We start from the raw sequence: 7,911 nt of genomic DNA on the forward strand, positions 1-7,911 counted from the left end.
AATGCGCTCTGAGATCATAGCACAAACTTAGAACAAACATGCAGAACTATCTTCTGTTTATAGAATTGCTAATTATTTGGCATTATTGCAGCAAACCAGCCTATGAAATGGATGACACAAATCCTGACTGGGTTCCAACACTACACATGGGGCACTACGAAATCCCTGCTTCAAACTACATGCTACACACCACCATGCCAATCAGATTACTTCTTCCATGTGTGGGTAAAAAGGTGACCCTCCTGGATAAGATGGCAAAGGTTTGCTGCGTTTTGGTGAACATGTGCCCCAGTGTGGTAGTAAAACCAGGGAAAATGCTCTTGTTAAATACTCTTAAGTCTTGTGCTATTTATGTAGTGATAAGTTTTCAAAAGAGACAGTAAATTACAGAATGCTAGCAGTGGGTGATATTATTTAAATGCTGTCATGATTTTATGTGAACATTTTGTCATTTGTAAACTATACATAACATTGATTCTACATTGTAACTGATTTGATGTTCTACAGAGTGCTTTTAATTAAAAATAGGCAAACATTTCTTTGTTTCTTTATTCAACTTTTGAACAGTGGTACTTATTAAGTACATATTCAGTAAATGCAAAGTATTTACATGGCCCCCTAAATTAAAACATTATGGGTTATTCAGAACAGAACTATGCTTGGAAAAATATTGTCCCATCAGTTGATCCAACTCCTCCACAGTAGCAGGTGGAACTTTTCTTTTTTGAGGACGGCCTCTTTTACCTGTCACAATGAATGGTCTGTTTATGTTTTGATCAAGAACCTTTTTTTGGGCAGCTGAAGAGGAGAAGTCTATCTTATGGCCAACCTCTGGCTGTATCTTGGTCATATTACCAGGCAAAACCCAGTGTGCAGGTTCATCTGTAACAGTCCTTGTGCCACAGATCAACACTGTTGCAGGTCTCCACGACTCCGGCCATACAGGTGCAGTGGGCGGCTTCAACCTTCCCTGTGATGCTCACAATGACCTGTGGCTGCAATGCTGCAATTCAGTCTTTAAGAGTGCAGTACCTGAAACACACACAGACAAAGTTCATTTAAAGACAAGAACTTTAATAAGCCAAGGCCGACACAAATCTGTTTTATCTACTTTCAAATCCATTTATCATAAATGTAACAAATAAAGTGTTTTTATGTATCCATGTATAGAACGCTGCATCTTATATTCTAAATCTGCCTGTTTCTTTTTAGAAACCTATCAGCAAAAAATTAACCTAAAGTATGTAATGCAAGGATGTAATCACTTTCAAGAGGGAGAAAACATAATATTTGACTTTAAGTGACAATTATGGACACCTAATATGATAAGGAGATTCTGCAGGTCATTAATCAATGTATAAAACTAAAACAGAATGTATTTTTAGTGACACAGGACACAAACAAGGAAGCAAGATGTGTAATTAGGATTATTTATAATAAATATGAATTAATTAGGGCAATTTCTTTAACCATAAAGAATAACTAAATCCTTCAGGACAATGTCACATCAATGCACTGAACTCACTATGTTATCCCTCTAACAGAGCCTCTACATGTTCTCTCTGTAATTTCCCCCCTCATGAATGAATTTATGCTTGCACTAATTTGAATGTTCGGGGGGGAATCAAATGCATTTTACTCGCAGTACTCAAGCTGACTTACCTTTGTTTGGATGACAGCGTACTCACAACGTGGAGGCTTAAAAATAGCCAAATCTTGTACCCAGTCCTTGGTGAATTGGATGTGCGCCTCCAGAGATTTATAATTGCGAAATTGGTGCGCCGTGTATGCGCTGACTCCACAGACAAGGTAGAGAGTAGATCATGCTAAGTCAATAGCGGTTTGGTCTTCAGGGTTTCTACTCCACGGCCGTATTTCATACGGGTCCACATTTCAACAATCAAGTACCGTCTCTTTGCATCTGGACACAATCTGTCTCTATACCGTCATTTTCTTTTGAGCTACGTTTCAGAATGGTTCGTAGCAATCTTGTTTTGATTCGTGGCCTGCCAAGATGGTGCTGCGCTCCCACAATGCATTGCGACATTACGTCAACTCCAAAGCCCTTTGCGTGCAGGAGAGTATGCGCATGCGCATTGCCATGGTGGTTTAAAAAATAAAGATATAATGAAAAGTAATTAATAAAAATTAAATATTTAAACATTCCCACAAATGTGCAATGAACGTGCAAAAACTCTCTTTATTAGTTGTTGCTGTTTCTTTCTTTCTTTCTTTTTTTTTTTGTGCTAAAATACATTTCAAAATATATAAATATATTTTAAAATGTATTTTAGCACATATATTTTTTGGCCATTTTTTGTATATTTTGAAATATATTTCAAAATGTATTTTAAAATGTATTTTTTTACCGTATGGGACCGTTGGCACGCGAAGGGTTAACTGATGGCACGCACGACCATAGCTGGACTGGCCATCGGGCATACCGGACATTTGCTCGGTGGCCCGATGATTTTTTTTAAATTATTATTATTTATTTATTTTGGTGGTGGATTGGCCAGACGCTGGTCGGTGTGTAAAAATAACTCAGTTGTTTGGTGTTGGCCATGGCTAGCTTCCACAGATTCAGTAAAATTAACAAGTGGTGGAGACCAGCAGGTGGATGAGGGAAGGGGAGGCAGGAGGAGGAGAGACCCGAGGCAGCCGCCGGTCGGAGCGTCAGGTGAACTAAACTTCAGGTAAGAAGTATGACCTGCAGTCTATCTGGGTCAGATATAAACCAAGTTTAGGTGCAGTTTATTTTCGTTGTGCTGACTTTTTACAGTCTAGCTAGCTAGCATGACGGAATTTATATACTGCTGGGCGGGTGCTATGATTTTATTGATAGTGAACTTTATTTTATTCATAAGGTTAGTTAGTAGAGTTGCCAACCGTCCCGTACAAACGGAATCGTCCCAATGATCAGCTGATCGACTTTTCTCTCTTGTTTGTTTATCGCCCACTTTGCGCCAGAAAGAGGAAACTGCCGGATGTCGCACTAAACAACAGCAGCACGTTTAAGCTTGATCAGCTGTTGTTAGAATTTATTTAATATTAATTTCTAGTACCAGCTGATGTTTGCTGGAGCCACAGCTGTAAAAGCTGCTGGTCATGATATCGGTTTGTATATCTGGTGAGAGGGAAACATGAAGGTGAAACCAGGAGATGTCCTTACTGAATCATCAGAGCTGAACAGGTGATGGAGAAACAGGTTTACCTTTTAGGTGACATGAATGGGGTGAAGGGAAGTTATGAACGGTTTCTGAGAGCCAAATAACACCAGGATCCTTTTCTATGTAGCTGACAGCTGGTAACTGTGCAGGGGCGGATCTAGCAAAGTTTTGTCAGGGGGCCAGGTAGGGCATTAACAGGGAAAGGGGGGCACAAAGAAATACTTTCTTATTCTCATTTAAAATGTCTGGCTGTTGTTAAATAATTATCTGAAGCTTACAACCCAAGTTTTTATCTGACGTAAAATGAATAGAAATCATACATTTACCAACAAGACAGTGTACATCACTGTTACAACAGCGTTTGTTTTCATTCAAAGGCTTTATGGCTTTAATATCTGGGGGGCCGGTCTTTAGTCAAAATGCATCCATAGACTCAAGACACAATGCATTTTTGGGACTTTCAGGTGTATGGACCAATGTTTTATTTTCTGATCAAACCAGAAAGCTTTAATGAGCAGCTAGATTTGTCTCGCATTAACTGGCTGAGTTAATGCCAGTTAATGCGACATCGAAGCAGCTGGAATCCACAGCTGTGTGTGTTCATGGAGCTTGCATTTTCACCTGCTGGACATCACTACCTAACAAGTTTAACTGTCTTCAGAACATTGCAGAGGCCTTATTGACAGTATTTGGCTCTACATATCTGTGTGAGCAGATTTTTTCTCACATGAGTGTCCTCAGGTAGCCATTTGAATGTTGGACACTCGGAGACCTGTGTCTCTGAGTGGGAGACCAGTGATCACATTAACATGTGTGTCTCTGTATTAACAAACATACCATATTGGCCCAGTTTATTTTTCTTATCACTGTTGTGAGGAGACCATAAATAGCATTTGTATTTTCTGTTGTACAGTTCATTTACTGTTATGGAGTTCTTGTTATGAATAAAAAGTGTCTTTTTTTTGTTTCAAAATAGCTGATAACTATTCGCTGATAGCTGCCAACATTTGCAAACAAATATAATTCTATAAAGTGGTAATGTGTAACTGTTCATATAGAGCATTATTAAATTTATTGCTAATGCAATCATATGGCACACTGACTTCTGAGGAAATTTTAAATGGCACTCGCCATCAGAAAGGTTGCCTACCCCTGTGCTAGAGCAAGCAATCCCTGATTAGTGATGAAAAATACTTTCTTCAGTGGAAACCGGGATTTGGTTCAGGAAGACCAGAACAGAATCACAGAAGACCGGAGGTTGTTTCTACGGGAATTATAGTACTTCCGACTGTCTTGGCGAGTGTCGTGAAAGTTAGCATTGCTAGCTGATGTATGGTACTTGCTTCCCAACTCTATCGGTGTGTGGGTGTGTCGGGCAGGCACTGAAGAAGTTTTCAAAACAGCGTTTTGGAGTATTCAGTTGTTCTCATTGATATTGTAAGAATATGTTTTATGTTTAAGTTAACTGTGTGATAGTCCTGCCTGAGCCAATGCTCTTTATTCCACTTTTATTCCTCTTTATTCACCTGCGAAGGTTACTGCTGCTGCGGGCTATGTGTAAAATGTGAGTCCCATAGCTAGATGAAGAGTATTACACAAATTGTTACCATTGTTTCAGAGGTTGATTTAAAGAGATGAAAATATGGTTTTGTACATGAAAAACTTATGTTAATGATAAATTATGATTAAGACTTGCACTATTTTATTAGTTCAATGGTGTGTTTGCATTTTGCATGAAGATTGAAATAATGCCATGTTCATATGTTAAGCATACTTGAATACACAAGTGTGTGTGTGAGCTGGATTCCAAAGCTGTATGCAGTAAGGGGTTTTTTTCTTCCTTCCATCCCATTGGTGGTTATTCATGGACTTTTGATGTTAGAACTCTCCTCTGCGAGAAGACGGTGAGCCATCCCAGACCCTAGAATTCACCTGCCACAAGGATCGTCCTTCGCTCCATTGAAGATTCACGGTTTGGTAGGACCCCCTCCAGACCACATAACGGCGCTGATAGTAGAAAAAGAACTCGGGGTGCACCCAGTAAATCTTCTTTTCTATTTTTTTTCACTCCTCAGCTCTTTTCTGGGTGGGTGGCACGATTCCCCTTGTGGTGATCATCCTTGGGTTCTCATGCTCTGGGGGTCCTCTAGATGTCTGGGGGCTGGATCTTCTCCATGCCTGCTTCATGTCCAGCAGGGCAGGGCTATGGGTCCCTACACCTACCCCTACCTACTATTAGATACTTACATGGAAAAACCTAATGAATACAAGCATGCTTACACACAAAGGTGTTCACACAAGTGTTCACACAGGTGTACAAACAGGTACTCGCAGACAAACACTATCTTGGTTGACTGCTGCCTCTAAACATATCATGCAATATTTGTCCTGTATGCTGCTCATTAACATTCAATATTTCTTATTGACTGTAACTTATGCTTATGTTGGTTGTTGCTGTGGTTTCCCTACTGTGTTGTTTTCTTTTTGCTTGTTCTTTTTTCAGCAGGTGATCAAACAGATTTTCAGTCTGTTCTCCCTCTATCCTTCTTCTCCTCTATTTTTCTTTCTATTTTTCTTTCTCTCTCCTTCTGTTAACTCTCTTCCCAACTTCTTTTCTTCTTTCTCTTTCCCAGCCCCCTATCCCCTTTTCAAGCCCCCCTAATTTAAAAGTAAAAAATAAACTATGACAATCAAGTGGACCAGTATGGGAAAAGCTGTAATGATCCACTTGGGAAAAAAAAATCTTTGGGTATTTTTCTTGGCCTTCAGCCCATAATTCTGATTGTTACAGTGCCGGACAGGACAGGCCAAAAATGTAAAATAATTTTTTTTAATAAATTAAAAAAATTTAATAAATTAAAAAAATTTAAAAAGAGACTGTAATAAACTGTTTTTTTTTTAGCATTCTATTTGAAGCTTTATATTTTGGACTTCGCTCAGTAATTCATTTCATTTTCATTCGCTTTATACCTCGACTTTTACTTACTGGTTAGCTGTTGGCACTTAAACTACATTGTGAAGTTTACAAAAACTAAAGAGATTCGAATTTGCTCCTTTAGCACTGCTGAAGGTGAGCTACGAGTGCAGTAGCTTAAACAGTACCTAAGTTTTGTCAATGTAGTACAATACTGAACCCTGTTACTAGTATTAGCTTTTACAGTAAAAGCATTTTCCACAGAATCGTGTGTCCTTTACTCAGGAATGCTGTTTCCCTGCTGACTTATTCAAACTGTTACTTCTTGTAGTGACATCATATGCTATAAAATTACATTTTGTAGTAACACAGATAAACTTGTGTAGTTCAATACAGGTCTGGCAAAATGGGGGACAGTTGTCATGAATATTCAGTTTAATTCAATTCAATTTATTTCAATTCAATTCAATCACAACAACAGCTGCCTCAAGGTGGATTATATGTTATATGGAAACAACATGAACTCTGCTCCTTTATTTTACTCTGTTTGTGTTTCAGGTTAAAACTCTGGTTCAATAAAACACACTGCTGTTGGCTTGCATCTGTTAAAGCTGTTAAGCTCCAACGAAACTGAAGCTAAGCGGTCCTGAGTAATTACCTTATAGAGATTTAGGTTCAGATGCCTTGCTTTATGGACGACATCTTCCAGGTATTTTGGTCTGATATCTGCCAGGCCCACTGAAAAGCTGAATTTTCCCTTAATTTTAAATGTGTCTTTTCACTCTGTCATGAGCAGTGTGGATTGTTTGAAATGTACCAAGAAAGATGAAAAAGAAAAAGGAAAAACAATGATGAGATGACCACTAGATGTCCCTAAAACATCTCCTGACTGCATGAAGCCTAATAAAACAGAAAAATCTTAAAATTCTTAAAACTGATGTGTTGGTTTTCTTTTCTTAAGGAAGTACAGGAGAACGTCTATCGTTTAAAAGATTTAATTCGCTTCAGCAGTTAAAATTACAAGTTACAGCGCTGGACTCACTGTGAAATCAGTGGTCTGCTTCACAAAAAGGATGGCCCTCAGAGCGGGCGATACAGTTTTATACTACAACAAAAACAAGTATTATTATGACTGTCTTTCTTCTGGGAAGTGATGTGGCGGTCCTGCTGTCTCCCTGCGGATCTTCTCCTCTCGTCTCATATCTGCTCCTCTTCCGGGAAAAGACTGCAAAAAACACCTCCCTCATCTAGCCTTGCTTATTAATTAATCTTCTTTTCTGATTATTATTCAAGTTTGGGACATTCTGTTCTGACTCCCTTGGCCCAGAAAATATTATCCTGACTTTAACCAGTTATGATACGTAAGCCTGTTTGCAAAACCCTCTGCACTGAATTAGCACTGAATCGAAGCCTTTGACCCTTATTACATGGAGGGCCAACTCCTTAATGAGCACATAGCAATGTGTATATAAAAATCATAAAAAAACAGCTTTTCTTTAATCATTTTATTCCTAAAAAAAAACAAAACAAATTGATAATTTTAAGATGAACAAAGATTCTCGATCCAGGTGTGCATGCAGCTTGTGGGTACTACATGCCCTTCCCATCTCAGCACTGTTATTTAGATAACTCATATTATTGCATATGTAGAATGGCCTCATAATTTTTAAGGTATACCATTACATATCACTTTTTCAGGGTTTTTCCTGCTTCAGTTTCTCTAGTTTGCGCAGATTTCTTGAATAATTTGTGAAAAATATAAATGCATAATCCTTGCCATAAAACCCGTCTACACAGGAGGAGGACCAGCAATATCACCACAAGAGT

The 7,911-nt window shown here is 38.6% G+C and overlaps 1 long non-coding RNA gene across 1 annotated transcript; it reads left to right on the plus strand.

The window, feature by feature from the left end:
• The first annotated feature begins 2,636 nt into the window (after positions 1 to 2,636).
• Positions 2,637 to 5,759, plus strand: LOC112847745 (uncharacterized). The gene is made up of 3 exons (XR_003221503.1): positions 2,637 to 2,696; positions 5,053 to 5,147; positions 5,246 to 5,759. It is a non-coding gene; the product is annotated as an uncharacterized LOC112847745 (long non-coding RNA).
• The last annotated feature ends 2,152 nt before the right edge of the window (positions 5,760 to 7,911 follow it).

The sequence above is a fragment of the Oreochromis niloticus genome, linkage group LG1 (assembly GCF_001858045.2).
Source record: "Oreochromis niloticus isolate F11D_XX linkage group LG1, O_niloticus_UMD_NMBU, whole genome shotgun sequence".
Taxonomy (NCBI): Eukaryota; Metazoa; Chordata; class Actinopteri; order Cichliformes; family Cichlidae; genus Oreochromis; species Oreochromis niloticus.